Below are 27872 nucleotides of genomic sequence, written 5' to 3'. Positions count from 1 at the left end.
GTTTTCTCGTGGCTGTCATTCTTCCCCTAGGCCTGTTTGAATCCTTTCCCTATCCCAGCTTCCAAGTTCATTTGAGATAGAGAGCTTGGACTAATGTTTCTTCTGTTTCTGTTGGGTAGTCCATTCAAGTTAGAGGGCTCCCTTCAGCCCATTTAACTTAGAGGGCTTTCTTTTCTTTCTTTCCTTTCTCCCTCACTATAGTAGGAGCCAGTTCATTTTAGTTAGAGAACTGTTCCTTCCTGTACTGTACTATACTAGGATATAGAGTTGGTTGTGTGATAGTTTCTTTTTGTCTGTTTAAAAAAAAAAAAAAAAAAGTTCTGTTGTTTTTTTCTGGCTGACTTTACTGGATTGGTTTTGTATTTACAGTAGATAGGATGTCTAAAGGATCCTAAGGAGTCTATAATCCTTCAGATTTTAAGAAATGCGATAAGTGCAGTCAAAAGATGTCACTAACTGATGGACACACCAGTTGCGTGTATTGTTTAGGTGCTGTCCACTTACAGGAATCATGTTCCTTTTGTCATGCATTTAGTTCCAGGGTGTTGATGGAAAGAAGGAACAAACGGATAGTGAGAGACTTGTTAAACACACTGTTTTCAGAGGCTTTAGAAGAGAATCAGAGTTCCTTTAAAACTAGTCAGAAATCTCCTCCTGCTAGATAGGAAAAATCGGGGAAGAGAACATCACCTGCTGCTCCACTTTTGGAGCCGATGAAAAAACTTGCCAAGGAATCATCATCGGATGCGAAGGCTTTCAGGACCAAACAAGCCCCCTCTTTGGCTCCTATTGTAATTTCGGGGCTGGCAGAGTTTCAGTTTTGGAGCCGGTCCCCTGTATTGGAACAGGTCTCCCTAGTTCTGAGATCTCCTTTGCTGCAGCCAGTAAGGTCTCCGACCCTGTCCTCTCGATCCTCCAGAAGCCTTTGGGACAACGAGGTGGAGGGTGTGGTGAAGAGGCTTTTATGAATGCCGGCGCTGGCCAAGATACTGTTGAGTCCGACAAACATCACTTCCCCTTCATCGATTCCTCTTCCGACCCATGCTGGGGTTTCAGAGCAGAAGTGCCTGAACCCGATTGTAGTGGAATAGTCCAGTGCTGAGACCTGCTCTGTGATTTTTGAGCCCGATTACTGCTCCAACCTCCTCTATTCCATCTGAATTTGAGGGATCTAGGAGCCAATGTTCTCCCATCGAGTCCGGTGAGGAGAGTCGGGTAGGACAGTTGTCCGATCCGAATCTACCTCTTGGGGCTGCAGCGGGGGTGAGCCGATGCCTACATCAGCCTTGGAGCCCACCGCCTTGGTCCAGGGAGGTCCTCTGGTTCCTCAGAGCCAGGGGTCTCCTTGGACCAGGGCCAGGGGGCTTTCGAGGTGATGAGTAGAGTGTTTTCACCTCACACTGCTCCACTCTCGGGTCCAAGTACTCTTCCCCCTCAGGTGCCAGTGTCTGCCTCAGTGCCATCGCTTCCACCCAGGCGTGGAGACCTGAACCCCCAAGATGCCCCATTGGGCAAAGCGATCTCTTCCGAAACATGCAATATTTGATGCCTAGAAGAGCAGTAGGAGGAAACTGCAGAAACGCCTGGAGACGTCACTCGGCTGTAATGAGCAGTGGGAATTGGTACACGGAAGGTGAATTTGCAAAACTTCAGAAGAGTGGTTGAAATTAAATTGTTTTATAACTGCACCATAAAAGTTAGTTTCAATGCAGCAAGGAAACATAATGACTAGATCTAGGGAGCCTTCTGCATTGTTTTCTGTTTTATTGTTTTATGTCTTCCAGCAGTTGCAAACATCTGAATACTATGTATTTTTCACAGGGAGATGCTAAATGCTAGCAGTTTCTAGCAGTGGTTGTTGAGCCTGGGAACTGAAGTCAGGTGACAAAAAGTGATGTCATGCTGCAAGTATCCCGGCAGTAATATTTTATATTAATTTAAGAACTCTCTGAGAGAGTGATTGTGCATTTTGTATTTTGTCTTTGACTTGGCAGCATCAGCTGGAAACATTCACTCACCACATCTGTCTTGCCTTGCTCTAAGTAAGTTAACTACAGTACAATAAGGACTATAGTAAAGATTAGATGATGTTCGTCGTGTTTCACTGTTGCAGTCATTACACTTGGGTTATCCTGCTGGCAGGCTACCCGCAGTCGGCCACAGTTCCAAAGTCTAGGTCCGGCGTTGGTTGCTGTCGCCTCTTCCCTGACGTCAGTGCGCCAGGGGTATAAAAGATGCAACCAACGTCATTTTCTCCAGTCTTTCTTGCCGCGTGGTGCCCGAAGCAAAAGCAGATGTCCTTCATGGATGCATCTGCAGTCATAATTCAGGGCAGGTCCACTCGGTGCTTCTTAGCCCATTATCAGAAGCCATTCCACCTATGTCAGCACACCTGACTAACCGAACACCCCTGCTGGGCCCCTTCCACCACAATCTCTGCCAGTTCTCAAATGCTTCTAAAGCAGCCATTAAGGCTTTCATTATCACAGTAGACAGGGCCTCTCAGGCCCAGGGCCTCTCACCCCCATGCAGGTCCCCTGGGGCAGTTCCCTGAAGATAGTCTGCTGATGAATCAGACATAACTGACCAGCCAGAGAGAAAACTTCCCAGGGCAGAGCTCCTGAGCCAGTGTTGAAGATTCTCCAGCTGAATCTCCCAGACAAGCTGCTTCCAGCCAAGACTTGCACTCCCAGGGAGAAAGAGTTTCTAACAGTGAAAGAACGGTTCAATGGCAGCTCCAGGACTTTTCTCCTTTTGGGAAAACCAGCACTGCCATGCGAGAACAGCCACCCTCTAGCAACAAGTCCTTGGCACTCAATGGTTTTTTGATGATTTGCACCTACCACAGGATCGGCCCTCAGCCCTGCCAAACCAGACAGATTTTACAGGGTGCCAGATACTCATCACCACCTCTGCTCCGCTCCCTCTTGCCCCCCCCCAGACTCCCCAAACCAGACTGCGGATTACAGGGTGCCTTATACTCAAAACCCTAAAACCAGGCCCCTCAAGAAGAAAAGCAATTACATTAGAAGGGTTTTGAGGCAGTAGCCCGCGACCATAGCTAAAAGCTAGCTTCCTTCTGTTTCTGTCAGTTTCACATAATACAATGGGGTAAAAGGTTTACACTTCAGCCACTATAAGCTAACCAGCTTTTAAATTGTCAATTATGTATTAGAATACCAGGTTTGTACTTAGCAAGTTAGCTAAAAAGCTAGCTACTGATGAATCTCTTGATGAAATTATGTATTAGAAATGGTAAGTAACATAACAGTAATTAGCCATTCTTTAGCATATGGCTATAATGATGAGGGCTCTTTTTAGATCATTAGAATCTGGCACAGTAATTGGAAAATGCATGGCTAAGGAGCAGAAAATACGGATCATGTTAAATTAAATAAAAGAAAATAAAGAGGATAAATAAGTTCAACTTAAGTTTGTTGCCCAGCAGGTTATGAAATGGAAGAAGGTTTAAAATCAGTCGGCAAAATTGGTCCTTCTTGCAGGTTCAACCCCTCAAAGGGGCAGAATAGAGCCAGCAAAGCAGAAACCAATCAATCAATTGACCTCAACCTGGCCTCCATGAGCGTTCAGAGGCAGCAGGACCAATCACAGAATCCAAGCCTACAGACTAACAGCCCCACAGTAACAACAGAGGCTAAGAATCAACACAGAACAAATAGCACAACACAGCCCTCTGTCAAAAAACCCAAATCCGCCAAACAGAAAACCACACAGGCTCCTCTAGGCGGAAAGCTAACGTTATTTTCAAACTTTATCCACTTAACTTCCACTTCCACACAAAGGACAACCCAAAATTAAAAACCAGGGTCAAAACAAACACTTTACCAGAGCAGAGATATGACCTACAAAATTCAAGCAGAAGAGTACCAACAGATAAAAAAATTAGGCTCTATGAAGGCTGGCGGAATCTCCATTAAATTCCCTGAAGAAAGAACCAAAAAGTAGGAGACTCCTCCTAGTTCAATCTAGGAAAAAAACCCACATCACGCCAAAAAAATTCCTGTCTACCCTAATACGCATCACTTCCCCAAACTGGGCAAGGTGTTTGACCCTACAGCAACTTCTTCAAGGAGGCATATTCCCACCCTCTGCACCTATCTACCCAAGAAGGAGGCATATTTGCCGAGGGATCAGAGCACTATGCATTCTCGACCTTGCCCTTCTTGCAGGATCAGAGCATCAGTAATTCTCAGCATTGCATCATGAATCAGCATTGCTACTTACACCAGAGTATTCTGAAATGCCTGGCATCAACTGGCTGACTTACAGACTACAACAATTCAAAAAAGCAAGCTGATTTACACTGTCTGATACAAGGGACAACAAAAGCACACAAACAACAGATTCCAACAGATTTACAACAAGGGCTTTACCATCCTGGGATACACAGTCAATTTACAAAAGGCAAGGCTAAGACCACAAAAGACAAGAACTTTCCTAAACAAAAGAAAAGAACGGCCTCACAAATGGCCAATGGTAACAAATGCAGGCAAGAACTCCTCATGGCATCATGCATACTAACTGGTCTGAATTGCATAACAACGAAAATTACTGCCACTGCAGGGTTTCATTGCATCATGTGGTGTCTACACAGAATTTGTATGGTCCCAACACAGACCCACAGCCTAAAAACAAATTTCACTAAGGTACAATGCCTAAGCGGAAATCCCCTAAATACCATCAATAAAACAGGAAACCCACCTGTGCAACAGACGCATGCCAGTGGCAAGCAGGCCTGGATGCTTCGCAAAGTGCAACCAAGCCAGAAAGGTCACACAGATGCTTCAGACACAGGATGGGTAAATATGCTGGACAAAAAAGTTGGCAGATTTCCCAACAAATCAAAACTTCACCTGCACATCCAAAACTCAAAAGTTCAGACCATTTCTCAAGGACAAAGTTCAGACCATTTCTCAACACACAGGCACCATAACATTCAACAACATGCAGAAAATGTGGTGAGACAGTGAACCTTGGCCCTATGTACAACATCCAGTTACAGGCAAGGCACTCAGCTGTGCTAGAAAGAACTACTCTACAAGATCCATGTACAGCACATCTTTGTACAGGAAAACTACAGGGCAGATTTGTTAAGCGAAAAGAAATTGGCACCGGACAGATGGCAGCTGCCGGACAGATTCAGACCATCTGAAGAAATGGGAATGCCTCATCTTCAAGACCATTCCAACTCACCAATTCAAAACTCAAAATTCTGGACAAAGGACATTCCACCACTAGGCTGAAGTGGACTCGCTCTCCTTCTCCACCCAAGGACTAACAACTACACAATTCCACCACTTCCTTTGATAGGAAAATCATTGGAGGAATCATCCAGGAGGCCTGGCTGCATAATCCCTGATGGCTTAAACTGGCCACCCACTTGTTGGTACCCACTGCTGAGGAAATCACATACGATTGGCCATGTGGCTGATACCCTGATGCCTTAAACAAGAACTCAGAACAACTTCACTGATCCAAAAACCTAAAAACTTGAAATGACTGCATGGGACAAAGAGTTAAAAGACATTACGCAGACCTGACTGCAGGACTTGGACAAGAAGAAACATGGAAATGAAATGGAAGACCTTGTCAAGAAAGAAGAGGAGAAGGTAAAAACATATCAAACATTGGGATTACATTCTGGAGTATCTATCTAACGAACTCATTCAGGCCTGTCCTATTTCCTCCTCCATCATCATTCACATCAGCTATATACAGGCAGAATACAGCTTTTGATCACCTGTTTTTTCCACCTTTCAGCCAGAGCAGTCCCAAGAGGGAAAGAGAATGTAAAACCTCCACCACCACCAAATGGGAGCCTGGACTTTGATTGACTCTAATGAAAAATTGAACCTTTGAACTTTGCAGACCAGCAGCAAGACAACACCTGACCTGCCTGTCATGGAAAACTGCTGGCACACTGGCAATTACTTCACTTCAGCTTAAAGAGAGGGTTTCAGAACTAATCTTTCACCACTTGGTTCCTTCCTTCACCCAAGACCACCTAGTCCACTAGGATAACCCACATAGTGGAGGTAAAATTGGTATCCAGAGTGTCCTTAAACCAGACAATCCAAAAATCCACCCCAACCCTAACCCACAAAACAGAGTAAAAAGAATACTGCATACTGGATGTACAGATTAGCCATACGCTACTACTTGGACAGAACAAAGAATAGAAGAAAGAAAGACCAACTTTTTTAAGTAGCCCCAGGAAAACAGGAAGGGAAGGAAAAGCTATTATTTCGCAATGAATCTCAAATGGATATAAAATTCAGCAAATGCCAAGCAACTTCCTCCATGGAAAGCAAATTCCACAGAACATGAACCTCATCATTCAATACTTACAGCCACTTACACAACCTTCTTCACAGGCTGAGTGGTACATTATTGGTGCGTGGCATTTGCGTGCCATGCATACAGCATAATAATCCTATAATAGACCTCTCGATTCAGATCCCGAGCACTCCTTCTGCAAAGGGATCCTAAAGGGATCATAATCTACCTTTATCCTCCTCCCTAGTTGGCCTTGGTATTTCTACCCAGTTGTTATGACTGCAGATGCATCCATGAAGGACATAGTACAGTTTTGTACCTTTGCCTATGTACCATGGTCAGAGATGATGGCGCAGTCAGGCATTACCCTCCTCTCTCTCCCTCTGTGGTACCTCTAGGGTACCTTTTACTTCCTAATAGCTAGCTGGGGGGGGACTTCTTTCATGGTGTGTTTGTTTGTATTTATGTACATACATGCTTTTTTTGTGTTTACCTCATCTTTTTGGAAAATATGGGCATCTATCCAAAATTTAGCCCTTCTAGAGGGCTTCTGGCATCTGGGGCAGAAACACTGAGAAAAAAATGCGCCGGCTGATGCTTACACCGAACACCAACAGAGATGCGGTCGGTTGAAGGCGACATCATCAGCGAAGGGGACCGAACTTTGGAATCCGGCCCGACTGGGCTGCCTGACGACAGGACAACCCAGTTGTTATGACTGCAGATGCTATCCAATTCGGACATCTACATTTATGGTAGGTACAAAACTGTACTTTCTCAAGTGCCGGTTGGCCGACTCCTGAGATTTTCAAAATCGAGTTTCAGAACCGAAGTCTTCAATAAAGCTAAGTACCCCATTGGGGAAACTTTTTCTTGCTCCAGACCAATGTCAGTAAAAGTTAATAATTGTATTTCTTGCGGGAAGCAAATACCTCATAAGGACTTTCACTCTTACTATATTCCTTGCCTAGGCCCTGACCACGACATTACTAGTTGTTGGTTTTGTGCTAGATTCAACAAACGCACTATTAAGCGTCGGTTTGACTTTGCTTTACATTACTTTGGCCGAAGGTTTAACTACACAATGCCATCAGAACAACTGACCGGAATTCATAAAAAATGCAAAGACAAAGAAAAGGACAGGCATCCAAGGTGCAAAACCGACGACGAAAGCCTCTTCTAGGCCAGTCGACAATTCTCAGTGAGGCGCTTTCGCAGCCCCTGACACCAGCTACCTCAGAGCCACAGGCCGTATCTGACACCCACGTGGTGACACCTAGGCCTGTGGAAACTCAAGGTATTGGGCCTGCAGAAACTATTCACTCAGATGGGTCCAGAGCCGCTGAGCAGGCATCGGCTTCTGAGGGTGTTTTCAGACCTTCAGAGTTTACTATTAAGTCCACTGCAGCAGCCAAGGCAAAGTCAAAAACACCATTAAAGACAAAGAAACAAGTACAGCATTCTCCTGAACAGCCAACCATGCCAAAGAAACAGATGCTTAAAATGGCCGAAGACCTAATTACTTTGATCAGGGGTTCCCATCCCCCTCCTGATAAAAGGTCTAGGCAAGACACTAACTATGATTCCTCTAACCAGGTTTCTATTTCCTCTTGATTCCTCTTCAGATCAGGGATATTCTCTCCCTCCCGATGAGGACTTTGATGCAGAAGAATCTATTCCTTCAGCCTCTCCGCCTGAGGATTATTCTTTTGGGGAAACCCTGCACACCATAAGGGAGCATTTCCATTGGGAGAGCCAGGACTACTCAGAATCCAAGAAAAGGCTCAGAGACTTTCTTTTATTGCCTCAGCACAGGCCCCTGGCTATTCCGCCTGTGCTTGATATTGTTGATGATGTTTTCTCTGAATCCAATCTGTCTCCTGATTCTTTACCCCGAGCACTTACCTTTTGGCAGCACCCCTAGGGGGAAATCTAACACTTTTCTCACAAAATTGGCACATAATCAGCCAGGACAAATGGGTACTGAATATTGTTTCTCAGGGTTACAGGTTCCACTTTCACACCCTTCCAAAATCAAAAGGTATGCTGGACCTGCCACAAAACCAATGGGCAGAGGCACAAAAACAAATTGCTGCTCTCATGGACATGGAAGCTATTCACAGAGTACCACAGCAAGAACAAGGGCAAGGATTTTACTCAAGACTTTTCCTAGTACCCAGAAAGGACAAAGCCTGGAGACCAATACTGGACTTGTCAATCCTAAATACTTTCCTGGATGTTCCAAAGTTCAAAATGTTAACACTGCAGCACCTTCTACTCATGCGAGGCAAGAAGGCTTGGCTAGTTACTTTGGACCTCTTCACAAAATGCCTGGCACCAGTAATTGCATTTTGCAGACAAAGAGGAATTCAAATATATCCCTACTTGGACGACTGCCTTATTCAAACAGAGAGCAGGGACATTCTTCTAAAGCATCTGGCGTTTGTAATAAGATTACTAATTTGCCTAGGGTACACAGTAAACGAAAAGAAATCAAAACTAGTGCCCTCTCAAGAGAGAATATTCCTGGGTGCAAGCTTAAATACAACTGCCCAGATGGCTTATCTCACGTCAGACAAGCAAAGGCAACTGACTCATTACTTTCAAATGATGGCAACAAAGACCCAGCTCCCTGCAAGAAAAATTCTGCAGGCCTTGGGCTTCATGGCGTCCTGCATTCTACTAATTCCATATGCAAGACTGCATATGAGGAAACTACAATGATATCTAAAAAAGTGTTTGGACTTAACATTGCAACAGCCTGGAAACAATAATAACTTTAATTCCCTGCCTACAACAGGAGTTTCAATGGTGGTCCCATGCCTGTCACCTCAACAAGGGACAGCCTTTCACCTTACCCACAGCCAGGCGGACAATAACAATGGATGCATCGGATTATGCCTGGGGGGGCACATATGGCAGGAAAATGTATTCAGGGCACGTGGCCCCAGGAACAAGTGCATCTTCACATCAATCAGAAAGAGATGCTAGCTGTACAGAATGCCCTGACAGCTTTCAAGGACCTACTACATCCAGGAAAACTATTAATAAAGACGGACAATACCACAATTATGTGGTACGTAAACAAGCAAGGGGACACACATTCCTACCCCCTCTGCAGGCAAGCCATGACTTTGTGGAACACAGCACTGACCTGTTAAGTACATCTGCAGGCACAATTCCTGTCAGGAGCGAAAAATACACTGGCAGACGAACTAACCAGAAACCTCATGTATCCTCATGAATGGAAACTAAATTCACAGGTGTTCAGCATGATAACAAGGAAATGGGGACGCCCAGACATAGATCTTTTTGCCTCCCCTCACAACTGCCAACTACAGAAGTTCTGCACAAGAACTTATCACTCACAAGCATGGAAAGTGGATGCTCTCTCATTCAGCTGGAAAACCCTGACAGTTTATGCCTTCCTTCCACTGCCTCTTCTTCCCAAGGTGCTCCTAAAAGTCAGACAAGAGAGGCCAAAAATGATCCTGATTGCACCAGACTGGCCACGCCAGCACTGGTACCCAATCCTAAAGAGCTTGTCTCGAGGCCCAGCCTGGCCTTTACCTCAAATTCCTCATCTTCTGACTCAACAAAACAATCAGATTCTACACAGTCAACTCAGAACCTTAAATCTGGCAGCATGGCAGATAATGTAGCCACTCAGACCGCACCTCTCTCTAAAGTTGTTATGGATGTCATTTTAGAAGCCAGGAGGCCCGGCACTAGGAAATCTTATGCAGAAAAATGGAAGAGATTCTGTGCTTGGAACCAGGCACAAGGGCTCGAACCACTTGTTCCAAATATACCTCAGATTTTACAATACCTAACTGAGATGCTGGACAAAGGCCTATCCTTCTCATCTATTAAGATCCATGCCTCTGCCATTTCAGCTCATTACGATACGGAACCTCCTATTTTTTCACATCCACTACTAAGGCAATACCTCAGAGGGGCAAAAAACATAAGACCCCCAAGGAGAGCACCAGTACCTACTTGGGATCTCAATTTTGTTTTAAAAAAGCTCACACTGCCTCCTTTTGAACCAGCCAGCACAGCTGATATAAAATTCTTATCATGGAAAACTGCTCTGCTCCTAGAAATAACTTCAGCAAGAAGAATCTCAGAGTTACAGGCATTAATGGCAGTAGAACCTTTCATCATTTTTCACCAGGACAGGGTCTCTCTTAGGACAAACCCAACATTCATGCCAAAGGTGGTTTCCAGTGTGGCTCTTAACCAAACCATTCACTTACCAACTTTCTATCCAAATCCCCAGAATAAAGGGGAGAGACTTCTGCACGCTTTGGACATACACAGACAGCTACGATTCTACTTGGACAAAACAAAAGCTTTCAGAAAAACTGAGCAACAGTTTGTAGCCTATGCTGCAGGATCACAAGAAAAGCCTATTTCAAAGCAGACAATTTCAAAATGGATAGGACACTGCATTCGCTTCTTTTATGCACAACCTGGCAAATCAGTGCCTAAGGGCATTAGACCACATTCTACCAGAGCAGCAGCCACTTCAGCAGCCTTTCTCAGAGGAGTACCAACCACAGACATTTTAGAAGCTGCAACCTGGAGTTCAGTGCACACTTTCACCAAGCACTACCACTTACCTCTCTACTCTAAATCCAGAGCAGGCTTTGCCACTGCAGTTCTGCAGGGCCTGGTAGCCTCTCCTAATCCTATTTAGGCCCAGCCACCCAACCTCAGCTTTGGGATTCAACCCAAGTGTAATGACTGCAACAGTGGAACACAATGAACATAGTACAGTTGTATCCCTACCATAAATGTAGATGTTCGAGTGTATTCACTGTTGCAGTTCAGGTTACTCACCCACCATCCCCCTTTTCATTGCTGGAACCTTTCTGCACTTCTCAACTCTATACAACCTATGTGGTGTATTTGCTTGTAGATGAAGGAAATGTTTATATTAGTACATGCATGCTTTTTGGCATAATTTTATTTTTTCAACCTTCCTATCTGGGGGCACCTGACATCTGGGGCAAGAAAAACTGAAGAAAATGGCGTCGGTTGCATCTTTTATACCCCTGGTGCACTGATGTCAGAGAAGAGGCGACAGCAACCGATGCCGGACCTAGACTTTGGAACTCTGGCCGACTGCGGGTTGCCTGCCAGCAGAATAACCCAAGTGTAATGACTGCAACAGTGAATACACTCGAACATCTACATTTATGGTAGGTACACAACTGTACTTTTTCTGTATTTATTTGAGACTGTCCCGCAATGTTGTTTTAAATATTTCCTGTGATTTTGAACACTGAAGTTACTATGATAATTTACTGAGTATTTCCTTGTTCTTTTATTATTTATTATTAAATATATTTAAAACTAACTTTGTGGCTCATATTTGTGAGGCATATTTAAGCTGTGAGAGTACTTGCATATTTATTTGGTGACACTGTGCAGGCCACTCCTAATAGTCTTGCTCTTGGTCAAACTACAATTTGGATTAATAGTAACATTACACAGTAGGATTGGACACCTTTTGTTAAGGGCCTTAAAGTAGCTGATAAGTGGTTCTGGTTGCAGTGATAACTACCTTATAGTCTGGATAGAAGGGGGCATAGCTAGTAAACCTGTACCAGCCTTTCCCAGATGTGTGGGTGTGTAAAGCAAATATCCAAGAGTGTGTGTGTCAGTTACTTGGTTGGACAGAGAGAGTGTTGAGGTACTTGGCTTGGAACCCTGGCTAAGGACTCATCTCTATAGCTGTGCCAGTGGGCAGCCTTATTGGGGATCTGGAGATAGAGGGAGAAACCAGCCGCATACTGACTGTGGTCTCTGTGTGCTCTTAAGGGAAATTGCATTTACTGTGTGTGCAATTGTCATCCTCCCAGTGTGCACATTCCCATTTGTTGCCACTGGTGAGAACTGAGGATCCTTGATTACTGGGCCAGTGCTGGGGCATCACACCATCCACAACCAGTTCAGTGTATAGCTGGGTATTCCCTTTTAGATTTTGGGCATAATTAAAGAATGCTTTGTGATTATCCTTAACAATGCTTCATTAAGAAGTATGTAACAATATCGTCATCAGTTTGAACAACTTTTTTTTTCTTGCTGAATTGAATGCTTGAACATCAGAGCATAGCTTTTGCCTGATTGTTTCACAGTCAGATAAAAATTGAGCCAGCTTGCGGGTGTAGAGAAATAAAACTCTGATTATGCAGCAGATGACTTGAGTTCAAATAATAACTTGGGTGCCTATAGGAGCTGGATGTGAATGAACCGCTGCTGTTGGCTTGTCCATCCTGGGAGTGGGGAATGGGAGGAGGCTGTAGCTTGCCACAATGATAACACCTAGCAAGAGCACTCTGTGTTACCTGATAAGAGTTTAAGCCCGCACTGTCACAGTGCATCTTGCACTGAGAGCAAAGAGGAATTCGACATGCAGGAGGCACACTTCCTCTAGAGAGACAGCATGCCCTTTAAGGCAACCAAGTTGGCTAGCTCTCTACTACCTGACTCTCACCAGGAAACGGAGAACTGATTGGGATTCCCAGGCAGGAACAAATTGACTGTAGGGGTCTTACCAAACTGGAAATATCCAAGTCCTGTATCCTCAGAATGAATAAACCAAGTGGGTGCCCAGTAGTGGTGGGATGCAAATAAAAAAAAAGTACTCTGGGTTTTGTATATAGTTGAATATGTTTGTTTGTTTTATTCTTTTTATGTCTGTAGTTCACTTCTTCCATAGTTTGTATCAGTATTCGCTTCTTCCAGAGTTTGTGTCTATATTTTAATACCTAAATGTCTTGGTCTACTATTTAGACTTTTTATGCAAAACATTATGGCCTGAATGGAGGGTGGAACTGTGAATAAAGTGTTACTGTTGCCTCGCAGCAGGAGGTTCTCCAGTTTGATTCTTAGCTAAGGTGATTTTTATGTAGGAATCTGCACATGCTCCATATGTCCGATTTGATTTTTCTCTGAGTGATTTGGTTTCTTCCCACCTCCTGAAGCTATGCAGTAGGTTATCCTTTCATCTTGTGGTTTCATTTCACCTCTCCTTAACCATTATTGCATCAAATGTTGGTCAAAATGAGGTTGTTCCAGGAGATCTTTGTACTTGCCACTATATTTATGAATTTCCCATATTTCTTTCCTTCTTATCTGTTCCTTTTCCTTGTATTTTTTCTTTTGTTTTTTGGCATATTCACTGGCTGCCTGGTTTTATCTACTTATGGTTTAATTTCCATTCCTGCCTGGCACTGAAATGCCTCTGCTGAACTCAGCAAAGATGTTGTCTCGGACGTCTTCTCCTGTGTTTTAATACATTCACTATATGCTTCTGATGAGGTCAGCAGGTATGTGTGAAATGAAATTCATTGATTGCAGATCTAGTCATGCAACCATTTTCTGGGAGGCCCCTACCGCCTTTAGCGCGAGGAATATATAATCTTGATATGCACTGATTTTTATATATCATCTGATAAGCATGAAGCATTTTTGCCTTTTTGTCCAACTGATGCAATAATTTTAGGGGTCAGTCGATCACCGCAAAATTGTAAGTTAGAACAGGAAGAGCAAATTGATTTATAGCTTGGACTTTATTCTTAAATGTCAAGGCAGTTTTCAGTATTAGTTTTTGTCTTTTGAAGTATTCCTTGCTGAGCTTTACTGAGCTTAATTACATTTGTTCAAGACTGCGGTGGTGGTGCTGCGGTAGCGTTGTCACCTCACAGTTAGACGTTGCCCATTCGATTCTCAGCTAGAGCGTCTTCTGTGTGGCGACATGCGTAAATGGGCGTTCCTTCGTTGAAGGTTGTGCGTTAGGCCCGGCAAGCCAGCACGTAAAACTCTACTGCCAATCATTAGCGGACCGGAGTTCCGCTGTGGCGACTCCTAACCGGGAAAAGCCGAAAAACACAATTACATTTGTTCAAGGTTTATTTCCAATCCTTCCTGTGTTCTGAAATATTATTAGAGTCCTTTCTGCTCAAGTTCCTTTATATGCACATTTAAGTAATTCTTACTTGGGACTAAATCTTTGTGTAAAAATGTTAATGCTTTTACCCAGAAGTTTAGTACTCCATCTGGGCCTGTTTTTTTGATTAGGAGTTTTTCTTAATGGTGTCTTGATTTCTATGGTCTTTACTTCATCCCATTTCTTATACTCTGCATTAGATCTCATTACTGTTTGTTTTAATTCTTCTATACATTCAGTATCTTTGTTATGTTCAGCAAGGTCTTTGTAAATACTTCTCCAAAATGCGTCTATTTCTTCTTTTTTTGGTGGTGTTTCTGCTCCTTTTGCTTTGTTTCTCAATTCTCTTTTTGTATCATCAATGAATTGCTTATTTTGCACTTTTTCTATATCTGCTTATCTTCTGCCTGTGCTAATATTTCTGTGTATTATTGGCAGTAGTGTATGACAAATTTTGGGATGTTTTGATACTGTGCATTGTTTTCCACATCTATCTTTCTGAGTGTTTCTGATGAGCTCTTCCTTTTTCTGTATTCTTTTTAACAGTGATACTTCTTGTTTTAATTGCTTTATACTTTTCTTTTCTCTCTTTGTTGCTTCCACAGTGGCATTTTACTTATTTCCTTCCTTTTCTTTGTTACTCTGTGTATTTGTGGTAGCACTTTATTCATTATTACTTAGCTGCACAGTAGTATATTCTGTTTATTTCTGTTACATCACATCAATTTCTCTTAATAGTCCTGATTACTGTGTTCAGCTGTTTTATCAGTCTTTTCACATTTTGGGACTTCTTTACTTTCTCTAATCTATTTCTTCTGTACATCACTATTAAATCAAAAAGGTCTTCCCGTAGATTATTTTCTTCTGGATTGAGAGCATCTTCTTTGGTCTTAGTTTCCTGCATGTAGTCTAACAGGGTTCCAGAATATCTGCCTGTGCCATATCATGTTCAGATGCACCCTACTTTATTTGCTGCTCCTTCGTATGGGAAACCTTTGGCCCCTTACTCCACATCATTACCTGTGTCAGAGTTGCCACCGTTTCCTGCTCCTTCCCTTGCTATGCACCTTGAACTGGAATTTTGTGCTGGTCACCAACAGAAAGCTCCAGAGCAACATCGATTTGCAAATCTTCTTCAGATGCTTCCTTCTCCACCTGTTGCTCCTTAATCTGGGGATCCATATTTGTATCATGCTGTGACACTGCATGTGTTGTATTCCCCATACTAAATCCTTCATAGGTTCATAGGTAGGTACTAGGCTATCGGCCCAAGGGCCTAAATAATCCTAGCCAACAAGGTTCCCTGGCTAACACCAACCAAGAAAGTTAACTTCTTGTGCCCCTGTCGAGCAGAGCCACAGAAGTGATCCCCAGGGTGTATTTCCTATTTCCCATCCACTCATAAAGATTTTTCTTGAAGAGTGCTAATGAGGAACTTTGCTTGACATAGATGTCTGTTTCCAGAGTATAGGAAGTCTCTGGGACAGGAATCTATCCCTCCAGCATGTCCTGTTTATTGTGGTGACGAGGTTTAGGTCCCTAGACCGTGTAGATCAGAGGGATTAGGATTTCTTTGGGTGTAGCATGTCCAACAGCTCTGGGTTTAACATACTTTTATATGTTAGGCAGAGTTCTCCTCGGAGTAGGCGATATGCTACGGAGTAAATCTGGAGTTTTTTGAGACGGTAACTGTAGGGCATCTGTTTGAGGCCAGTAATCCTCTTTGTGAGGTACTTCTGTGGCCTTTCCAGCTGCTGCAGATGTCTTGTGAGGTACATTCCAAAAGGGGCGTTGTACTCTATAATGGGTCTAATGAGTGCCGAGTAGAGAGGAACAGTGACCTCTTTTTTTCCTGATGAGGTGTGCCACATAGAAGAATTTCCTGACTACTGTGGCAATGTGATTATCAAAGGAGAGACCACTGTCCACCTGGGTCCCAAGGCCTCTTATCACACATTCAGCATTAAGTAGACTACCGTTTATGTGGTAGTTCATGGGTACAGAGTTTATACCAAAGAGGATGACAATGCACTTTTTGGCATTGAGCTTGAGGCCATGCCTCTGACACCAGGCATCTCTCTCAGTGAGGCCGTTCTGTAGGAAGTCCACATCATTTGGGACTCAGCTATGGCTCCTATTTTGCAGTCATCTGCGAACTTCATTAGCCAGAGGCCTTCTGTATTAGCCTGTACTTCAGAGAAGTAGATACCAAACAGGAGAGGTCCCAGGACTGAACCCTGTGGCACTCCACTTGTCACTGGTTTGAAGTCAGATTTGGAGTCTGCAACTTTTACAGTGTGAGCCAGTTGGTGACCCATTTTGTGACGTAAGGATTTATACCTAGTTTAGTGAGTTTAGCTATAATTCTAGAATGGGGGATGGGGTCGAAAGCCTTGACGAGGTCAAGATAGGTGTGTGAACCACCTAACCCTCGTCTATGGCTTTGGTGACTTGCCTCAAAGAAGTTGATCAGGTTCAGAAGGCATGATCTGCCTTTCACAAACCCGACCTGGGTGGGGTCCAGAGTTTGGAGGTTACCAATGTCTTTGTTTATGAGTTCCATGATGGTACGTTCCATGGCCTTGCAGACTAGGCTCGTCAGGCTAATAGGGCGATAGTTCCCAGGATTAGTGGTGGCTCCCCCTTTGTGAAGTGGGATAACTGTTGCTGTGCGCCATTCACTGGGCACAAAGCCTGCTGTGAGACTATGACTGAACATGGTGCTTAGGCGGGGAGCCAGTTCATTCTGTAGTTCGTGTAAAAGCAGCCTGGGATGTTGTCCGGTCCCATGGATGCTGTGTTTTTGGTTTTAGAGAGTGCAGCTTTTACCTGCATGTATGTGATTACAGGGAATCTGCATTCTTCCTGTATATATATATGGGCCCTTTAGGGGGGTAAAGTTAGCACTGAACCTGTCTGCCAGGTTGCTGGCAATATCAGTTGGTTCTGTAATTTGCATGCCATTGTGTTGTAACTCAGAGCAGATCTGGGTGTTGCCGTTGAGATTCTTGACATAGCTATAGAATGCTTTGTGGTTGCCCTTGGAATCAGTTGCGATTTTGTTTTCATAGCTAGCTTTGGAAGATCTTATAAGGGATCTCAGCTTCTTACTGAGGCTGACCAGGCAGCTCCTCCACTCATGGGATTTTACGCTCTTTTGCAACATTTTCTTCCTTCTGTTGTAGAGTTTGTTTATGGCAGGGGACCACCAGATTGGCTTCCTTTTTTTGGAGGATAACATCTTGGTTCTGTTAGAGATAGCATGATCCATGCACTTGTGTAAGTGCTTATAGAGTGCGTTTGTGTAGGATTCAGCAGTCGTAACTTTATTGTCCTCTGCATGGGTGTCATGAAGTTCGCCACTTCTGTCTTAAGAAGCATGAAGTTGGCTTTGGAGAAATGTTTTGCTGTGGTTTCCCTAATGGTGGGTGGGGGCGGGATGCAGATATCTAGGGTGATTAGCTTATGGTCGGATCTGACCAATGAGGAGTTGATTTCAGGTGTGGAACACCGGTCACTAGTGTTGGTGATGACTAGGTCTAGGATATTGTTGCCCCTGGTGGGGGTGTGGAAAAGTTGATCCAGGATATTGGAATTTATGAATTCCAGAAAGCGTTGAGCGAAGGAGTTGGTACATGAGTAGTTTTCCCAGTTAATTGTGGGGTAGTTGAAATCCCCCACTATTAGGGTGTTTGGTTGAACACTAATATTTTCCAGTATATCAAGAAAAGAGGAGTGGGAATCCTGGGGCATGGTTGAGGATCTGTAGCAAGTTACAATTTGGATTGCAGTTTTGCCCAGAGTTAGTTGCACTTGGATAACCTTGGACGCATTGTGCTGGCCAACTAGCCTGGAGGTGTAGATATCCTTAATGAATATGGACACACCTCTGCCTTTGGTGTTGTGGTCCAGGTTAGATGACCAAAAAGTGTGGTATGAGTTATAGCCTGGTAATGCAGGGGTGCTCTCTACACCCTTGAACCAGGTCTCAGTCACTGCACAGATATCAATGTTCTCCATTTTAAGGAGTGCCTCGAGTGAGTACATTTTGAGATTTAGACTTCTAGCATTGAGTAGCATTACCCTCAGTTTTTGATTGCCTGTTTCTGTTATGGTGGTGAATTTGTCATTTGAACCTTGCCAAAAAAGGCACTATAGGGGTGGCAAGAGCCTTCGCAGATAATCCATAAATTCTATTTCTGTTTAATTTCTACTTAACTAATCTTCATTTTTACATCCCCCTTTATTTTCGTTTTTTTTGTGTTGTGAAATTTTCTTTATCTGGGTGCCTTTGTGTATACATTTCTTCAAATATCTTTGGAGATGCTTTCCCTTTTCATAAATATTGCAACATACCAGATCTTTTTTTCTTTCCCATGTCTTTGTTTCTTGTTTATACCTTTCAAAAATGTCTGAGCTTTTTTCTTCACATTTTCTCATTTCCTCTGTTGCTACTTTTTTCCAGGCGGCCCAAAGTTCCTTTTTCTATGCAATGTTTTTCATAAGTCTGTTGTACTAATGCATGCATATTTTCTTTGAAGCATTTAACAGTTTTTCTTGTGCAAGTATTTTTTTTAATTTAATCTTTCTGTATATTGTATGTGTGGAAATTCTGGACTTTTGTATAGTAGTAACAGTAGCAGTATATAATTTCTTCTTTATCTTCAGTAGTGCACTTTGTAATCTTTATGGCTCTTTTTGGGCCTGTCAGTTTTTGTGTTTTTTTTTGTAGACTACTTCCTCCTTCTGTAGTGGGGGGGTGGGCAGTGTGGCAAGGGTTGGGATCATATTTACCATGGGCCTGGCCTAACCCTGTTGTACAAGTGTTTCCATGTCTTGAGGATTCTACACTGCCTTTTTTCCAGTCCTGCGCCAATGTATGTACCAGGATTAGACACGTTTTATCCCGAGACTTGCACACAGCTGCCATTTTTTATTTCTGAATTTACCTTTCTCCATAACAAATTGCAATATATATATTGGTATTGTTTTAGTGAGATTTTGTGAAAACATAGTCCACCATGTGATACTCACCAAAATTTGACGTTGAATGCAGTTCCAGCAGTACTACTCTCTATTTCTTGCTGATTTCGGTCTGACTGGTCTTTTGCCTCATATCTCCTTTGTGGCATAGTTCATGTTCTCATTAGAGAGAGACATTACAGTGATCATATTAGAGAAAGGTAGGGGATACAGTCATTGATCTCATGGAGGGGTGGTTGTATGTTTTTTGGCCCCATGTTGTCGACCTACAAGCCTCCCCTCATTCTGATAGCTTGCTGTCTGAAGTGGGGACTGTCATCTCGGCAGCTGTGGTGTTGCTTTGTGATACTGCCAGCACCCCAGCAATGAGAGCCATTTGTTTATGGCTTAACCCTTTCCTTGTTGGTGAAGTTAACACTTGTCTCACTGCAGGGACCACATGTGCTCCTTTGTTGGTGTACAAATGTTTTTTGCATCCATATGTAAGGGCTGAAGTCACCATCTTGGACAGTCACACCCACATCTTCCCTGCACCTGCTCCCTACATCATAGCATGTCTCAAGTTTACAGCTGAGGCTCTGTCATCAGAGCAGTGATATGAGCTAGGTAGGAACCTTCACCTCCCAACCCCCATCCTACCTAGTCACACCCATCCTCCCTGCCTGTGCTTCTAAGAAGCCAAGTGATTATTCAGACTCAGGTGATTTGGGCTGTAGTCAGGTCATTATCTCAGTATGTCATGATGCAGACTTAATGGCTGAGATTTTTTAATGCTATAATCGGTCTGTATCCTATGTGGTTGTGGTTTGTCTGCCCCCACTGTGTGCTGCTGCAATGGCCACATGCTATGGATTGTCGATTAACCTTCAGTAGAGAGTAAACAGAAGGCAAGCATATCTCATGTCTTCACCAAGGAAGGATGAAGGCTAGTTTCCAGTTGATCCCCACAGCCGGTTTTCCAGCAGTAGGACTGAAAGTCATACCTGAGTCACTGTGGGTGTAGGCAGATGTCTTTCCTTACACCATCTGACTAATTCTATGCTGACATCTGTGCTTCTAAATAGTGAAAACATTGTTCATATAGTCATTAAACATTGCAACTGTAGAATGTGTGTGTGTCTGTGTGTGTGTGTGGTCCCTCACACATGCCTTGATATTCTTCTAGACAAGCCTATTAGAAATCACTGGGTTTTGCTGTGTTATGTATACTTGATACTGCTTTAGAGGTATACTTTGTAAAGTAGTTTAGTAAAGTTTAGTTGGGAGAGTGGCCTAATGGTTAAGGTGTTTGCCTTACAAACACAAGGTGCAAGGTTGGAGCCCCGCAAGAGATAATTGGCTAAGTTTAAAATGGCTCGCAAGGGGTAGCTAGCTTAGTACTAATCTATGAAACTGTGAATGGTGTATTTACTTGAAGAAATGGTTATACTGATGTGCCACAACAATAGGTGTTTGAAAGCATCAACTCCATTAAGCTGTAGCTCCTCCTCCAAGCTGTTATTCGTAGAGACTCAAACTCTGAGTTTTGGGTTGTTCTGTAACTCATGAAGTAAATTTTTAAAACAAGCAAGGCTTGTTACAGTGACATGCAATTTGTGTATATGATTTTCTTTTTTTTCTATTACTGATCTTGTAGGTTTACTGGTATAGAAAATAAAATCCAGTGCAGTGCAGTGCAGTGTCTTTAAGAGTAGATGATATGGCTATGGTATGGGAGAGTATTTGGATGATTGTTTTTTCTCGTGTTTCAGTTGTGACACTCTTCCTTTAGTTATGTGATGGTTTGCATTTCTTTTGGCCCTGCTGCCTGCCTATCACAGCACCCTCTCAGTCAGTGACACATTCTCCGAGATTGAGAGTCAGCAAAGGGGAGACTTCATTTAGGTAGCCATCAGGGCAGCTCATTTTTTTCCTTAATGGCCAATGCCCCTACACATACTCAGTTATTCTAGGAAAGATGATGTGCTAGATGATATTTTTTTCACAAGGGACATGTGACATCGCATGAACTTGCCCTCTAACCACAAAGCACAGCAGATAGATTCCCGCTGGTATTTACCTCAGAAATCATACCTTGCCCATGTGCTCACTGGGCATGCACAGGGTTGTTTTCCTTAAGCACTACCTCCTGCTTACATGTAGTGTTGACATTGCCTAGATGAGTGTGCAGTGGCACCACATGTGAAATGCTCCCACTTACTTGGTGATATGCCCGTCTTGCCAACCCCTCTACTGCAGCAATGATTCTTATTACATCCCAGATGTTAACCATTAGGGCTTGTGAAACTACTGTGCCAGTATATGTCCTCTCACCCTCCCTTCTCCAAGAGATGAGAATGCAAATACTACAGCAGTTTCTTTTACCATGCCAGCAGGCACCCAAGATGCTAACTCAGGCTACCTGAGTCATGGCCAGGACCATGTTGCTGTACTCCAGTATTGCTGGCTGTTTTCCATAATTATGTGTAACTATAGTAAAAAATACATTTTCATCTCTTATCTTGGCTGCAACTCTGAAAGTTTAAATGTCTGTATTAAATGATGCACTGAGTTTATCCCCAAACTTAAATAGTTTGTTCAAACAAATTAACTGCTCTCTTTGTCTTTTCTTTGTTAGGTGTCGGATACAGTAGTCAAGAAGGAACAGGAACAACGCATCTGTTTGCCAAAGGGATTGTGCTTGTGCCCTCTGATTGCCAGGTAACTGAAAGTATAAAAGGAGACTGAATGCTGAGTGGCGTAAATATTCTTTTAGCATTAAAAAGTGTGGTGTATCTGCTGTGAAAAAAAAACACTTATTTGGTTTGTGATTTGTGTGCCATTTTGTTACAAAAGTAGAAAATGTAGGTTGGAAAGAAGACTGGGAGATGACTTTGTCAGTATCCTCCCAGTTAGCTTCTAAACTGACTCTACTCATAATCACCACCAGGAGTTGCTACATATGCATCTCATTTCCCAGCTCCCCCTAGGAAGCTAATATCACAGTCAGGGCAAAGCTTCACTGCTAGGAGGCTGGCTTGATCATGTTTCTGAGACTGTTATTATGTTTGAATTGCATTAGTAATCCAAGTTTAAAAAAAAATCTTTCATTACTAATGCTATATTTGTTGACGGAGATTAGTTTTAAGAAATGACTGTACTGTTACTTACTGAGGTAACAATTCATTGTTGGTTTATTAGATGTGCAGATCATAGGTTCATCTTTTTGTCTCTTAAAATGTTTATTTGTTATTTAGCTCACAAATGTGAGGTTTGTTTTAAACATACAGACTTTATTTAAGAGTATTTAATTTTGTATGTGCAAGTTGCTTAAGAGGAGAGTTCTAACAGGTGTGGATTTTTATGCAAAAGAGGGGAGAGTGTGTTAGTGTCTTTGTGCAAATATTGTTGTCTCACTTTTCAAGTGTTTTGATGTCTTTGGGGCATCCTGATTTTACAAACCGAGCTCCAGTGCTGTCCTAGCATCTGAGTTTGAGAACAGCAAGCCCCTATTTAGGCTTTAATCTATTTTGTTAACTTATTGTACAAAGCTGTAAATCCTAATTTCTGTTTTGTTTACTCCAGTTAAGTACATCATTCAGATCAATGAACCAAAAACAAGTGAGCACATAAATAAGTAGTCTGTTGTCAGTGGAGCTTTGTAAAGTGTACCCTCCTCCCCAAGTGGGCCTAAGTTCATGTGTCTGGTTCCCTTTTAGGTCTGTAATGTGCCTACTTATTGCAAATGTATACTGCTTTCATTCCTCTTTATTTTCTGCAGTATGAAAGCAGTGTTACGCACTTCTGCTTACCTGAGTTATTTTGGACTGGATTACTTCAGAGATGGAGACGTGATAAAGAACAAACAGAGTCTCCACAGTCTTTTAGCAGATTTAATAGCATCAAAGCTAGCTATGCAACAACCTACCAACACTGTCAGCCTGACAAAGAGCTGAATGCAGTTTTTCCTTCATCTTTGTCCACTTGAGTTTTTGCTTCAGGAATTACTGCTTTGTTGTTCACTGCCTACAACCTACATCTGCTATATAGCATGAAGCAGACCACTGGCTGTCAACAGCACATATTGTCCTGTGCAAAGTGAATGTGTAGAAAGGTTGGATAATTTTCTTTATTTTTTTCTGTCTCTATTTTCAAAAGGTAAAGAGCATGGTGACTGCACAATTATAAGCAAGTGGAGAGTGGTGAATTAGCTTGGAGAACTAAGTAGTCTTCCCTAGTACCTTAATTTCTCAGGAAAATAAAACCTCATGCATACTATTTGGACTTTCTTTTGAACATTATAAATACAGGCAGGAATGATTTTAGCAAAAGTTAAATATTTTTTTATTTTAATTTAATAAACTGTGCAATTTAATTGTCAGTAATATCTATATATGCATTTGTACAGTGATGCATATACAGTTGAAGAAATATTATCTTGTACCATGTGCAGAAAATGCATTGGTGAGAGATGTAAGGAAGGTTAGAATGGTTTCTGCATTTTTTGTGGAAGCTGACAGATCCAATGTTGTCTTTTCCACCCGTCTCAACCTGTGGGTTCCTGGGATCTGATAGGATCCAGTACTGGCTGTGCCAAAGCATTTAGCTCCAAAGCTCCAACTCATGTCTCATAGTGCCTTGTGGCCCTGAATCTCTTCAGAACTCATTTGCCGCCATTTGTGTCAGACTTGTTCTCCATCCCCAGGTAAATGACTTGATTTTTCTTTATCTTTTTCTCAAATTTTCTCCAAAAAATACATATTTTTCTGATTCTTTTACCCTTCTCCCTTTTTAGCGATAGTCTTTGAGTAGTTAGACTGCCTTTTATTCTTGTTTGGTGTTCCGGTTTTCCCTGTGCCCGTTTATTACCTCCATTCATTCCTGATGTAGTGAATTTTGATAGTGTAGGTAAGTATATGTATATAAATGTGTGTATATATGGAACAGCTAGTCGATACCCCCGCAAGAGGTGATAATATCTTGGACTTGGTATTAACCAACATGAGTAACCACTGCAACATCCCTACATTGTCATCCTCCCTGGTAAACTCTGACCATAAAGCAGTCACTTTCGAAGTCAGCATCTCCTCTAACCCCCCTCTAGCTAGGGTCAATCATAAAAACTTCTCTAAAGCTGATTACAGCCTCCTGAGAGATGGTATAAACAGCTTCACAACCCTCTCCCCCTCTGTAGGAATTGGTACCAATATCCAAAACTACACCAAAGCACTATACGAGCATTTATATAGATGCATGGAATCAGGAATACCTGACAGGACTAAGTCATCCTCCACAAGGAAGAGTAAACCTGTCTGGTGCACATCTGCAATAAATAAACTCGATAACAAAAGGAAAACAATTGCTGTCCAAGACCAAGAAGGAGCAGGTGCCCAATTGGAAGCAATGTCTCCTTAGCCTGAGCAAGCAAATAAGAGCACTAGTGAAATCCTCCAAAGCAAACTTCAAGTCCAACTTGGCCACATCTACTAGAGACAGTCATAAGGTCTTCTTCACATACGTCTGCAACCACAAAGTAAGCTGCCAGATCTGTTCAGAACTGGTGGTCAAGGACACCACATATACAAATGCCGTAGATATAGCAAACTTGCTGGCTGACAGATTCAATGAAAACGTCACCCCTCTGTCCCCCCCCCCATCAGTAAATCAGGACATCCCAGGTACCTGCCCCCTTCCCCATAGGGTCTGTATTACGTGATTGAATGTTTAGTTCATAGGTGTGTACTAGGCTAATGGCCCTGGGGCTTTTACAACGCTAGCTATAGGATTACCCTGACATAGTTCCACCTGACCTTATTTCCCAGTGCCTATGTCGAGTAGAACCACTGGAGTTATCCCCAGGGTGAATTTTCTGTTTCCCATCCACTCGTCAAGATTTCCCTTGAAGAGGATCAGTGAGGTGTTCTGCTTGACATGTATGGGAAGTCTGTTCCATAGCATGCGCAGTCTCTGGGTTATGAACCTGTCCCTCCAGCATGTTCTGTTTAATTGTGATAATGAGATTGAGGTCTCTGGAGCGTGTGGTGCAGAGGGATTGGGATTTCTTTAGATGTAGCATTTCTAACAGACCTGGGTCAGACATGGCTTTGTAAGTCAAGCAGAGATTGCCTGTAAGTAGGCGATATGAGACAGAGAATAGTTGAAGTTTTTTGAATCTGTCCTTATAGGACAAGTGTTTAAGGCCTAGGATCCTCTTTGTGAGGTAATTTTGCAGCCTCTCCAGTTGTTGCAGGTGTCTAGTAAGGTACATGCCAAATGGGGCATTGTACTTGATGATTGGCCTAATGAGGGAAGAGTAGCGGGAGACAATGATGAAAAACCCTTAGTAATGAGATGTGCCACATAAAAGGACTTTCTGACCACAGTGGCAATGTGGTGATCAAAAGAGAGGTTCCTGTCAACCTGTGTTCCCAGATCTCTTATAATGCCTTCTGTGTTCAGTGGACTACCATCAATGTGGTAATTCATGGGAACCAGGTTTTTCTCAAAGGGGATGACGGCACATTTTTTTGGCTTTGAGCTTAAGCCCATGGTTCTGACACAAGACGTTGGTCTGAGTGAGGCCATTCTGTAGGATGTCAACATCACCTGGGGAGTTAATAATAGCTCCCAACTTGCAATCGTCTGCAAACTTTGTCAGCCAGAGTCCCTTTGTGTTTGCCTGGACTTCAGAGAAGTAGATACCAAACAGTAGAGGACCCAGGACCGAACCCTGTGGGACTCCACTCATGACTAGTTGGCAGTCGGTGACTTGGAGTCCGCTACTTTCACACTGTGGATTCTATCTGTGAGCCAGTTTGCAACCCACCTAGTGATATAGGGGTTGATGCCAAGCTTAGTGAGTTTTTCTATGATTCCTGAGTGGGGAATGGTGTCAAAAGCCTTGGCCAGATCAAGGTAGGCTGTATGAACCACCTTGCCTTCATCCACAACTCTGGTGACTGACTCAAAGAAGTTGACCAAGTTGAGCAGACGTGATCTACCCTTCACAAAACCAAACTGTGTGGGATCCAGAGTTTGGAGATTGCCTATATCCTTGTTTATTAGGTCCATGATGATGCATTCCAAGCTTTGCATATCGGACTCATCAGGCTAATGGGGCGATAGTTCCCAGGGTCTGTAGTCATTCCTCATTTGTGGAGAGGGATGACTGTAGCATTGTGCCATTCGGTAGGGACAAAGCCCAAGGTGAGGCTGTGATTGAACAGGGCACACAGGTGAGGTGCCAGTTCACTCTGTAGTTCATGTAGAACACAGCCAGTTAGTTAGTTAATCGAATAACTAAACATCGATCACTAAATAGCGAAGACCCAATACAGTGAACGGCAGTTTCCACACAGGGAAACAATGCCGTTGTCCTACATAAAGGGGAAAAAAAAACAATAAACACAAATGAAGTCGGGGGCTTCACCCCCCACATCCCCATAACTAAATATACCAACTCTGAGATCGCTCCACATTGAAGAAAGGGCAAAATCTGCATAACGGCCAAATGACTTGTTTGCCTGAGTGGAAACTGCCATTTGCGGTTTTGGGGTCTTCGATATTTAGTGATCGACATTTAGTTATTCGATTAACTAAATGTTCAATCATGTAATATAGACCCTTCCCCATATATCTAGGGAACAGGTCATCACTGGTCTCTCAAAGGCAAAAAATACAGCCTTGATGGGACCCAATAACATCCTAGGCTGCATCCTCCGTGAACTCTGGCAGGAACCTGCAGCACCATTAGGCGCCCTATTCAACCAAAGTCTTGAGTACTGGCTTTGTCCGAGCTAAGTGGAGGACAGCCCCTGTCGTCCCTTTGCACATAGATGGAGCATCCACCGATCCATGAAATTATAGACCCATCAGCCTAACTAGCGTGATCTGCAAGGCCATGGAATAGATTGTCATGGACCTCATTAACAAGGACATTGGCAACCTCCAAACACTGAATCTCACAGTTTGGCTTCTTCAAGGGGAGGTTATGTCTGTTAAATTTGGTCAACTTCTTTGAGACAGTCACCAAAGCCATGGATGAGTGGAAAACGGTGCACACCGCCTGCTTTGACCTGGCCAAAGCCTTCAACACTATTCCCCATTCGGGCATAATAGATCAACTCTGTCAGCTAGGCATCAAACCGTAAGTTACCAAATGGGTAGCAAACTGGTTCACTGATAGAACCCACCTAGTCAAAACAGGGGATGCCACCTCAAGCAGTAGCTCCATAACAAGGGACGTACACCAGAGTTCAGTCTTGAGGCCTCTGTCATTTGGGGTATAAATTTCTGAGGTGCAGGCCAAAACCACTAGACTGTGGTTGACAGTTTTGCAGATGACTGCAAGCTGGGTGCTGCTATCCATTCCTGTAGTGATGTGGACATCCTCCAAGAGGGTCTCACTCAGACAAATGACTGGTGCCAGAAACATACCAAAAAAATGCATCATTATCCCCTTTGGGGAGAGTGACATTTCCACAAAATGTCACATTAATAACAACGTCCTAAGCAAGCAGTCAGTAGCGAGGGATTTGGGCACCCAGGTTGATAGCAAGTTGACTTTTGACCACCATGTTGCTTCCAATGTGCAGAAATTCTTCTACATAGCCCATCTCATAAGTAAGGGCATCTTATCCATGGACAAGGAGGT

The 27872-nt window shown here is 43.1% G+C and overlaps 1 protein-coding gene across 19 annotated transcripts in view; it reads left to right on the top strand.

The window, feature by feature from the left end:
• Positions 1 to 27872, top strand: part of MBNL2 (muscleblind like splicing regulator 2) — a 1807613-nt gene that overhangs the window by 317529 nt on the left and 1462212 nt on the right. For all 19 annotated transcript variants that reach the window (XM_044072969.1, XM_044072965.1, XM_044072976.1 and 16 more), the window contains one exon: positions 21858 to 21940. The gene's annotated coding sequence lies outside the window, so the exon portion shown is untranslated. The remainder of the gene's footprint in view (positions 1 to 21857; positions 21941 to 27872) is intronic.

This window comes from Protopterus annectens, chromosome 5.part1 (assembly GCF_019279795.1).
Source record: "Protopterus annectens isolate FY-2018-M chromosome 5.part1, PAN1.0, whole genome shotgun sequence".
In the NCBI taxonomy this organism is placed as follows: domain Eukaryota; kingdom Metazoa; phylum Chordata; order Ceratodontiformes; family Protopteridae; genus Protopterus; species Protopterus annectens.
This window is presented reverse-complemented; position numbering and strand designations above follow the sequence as displayed.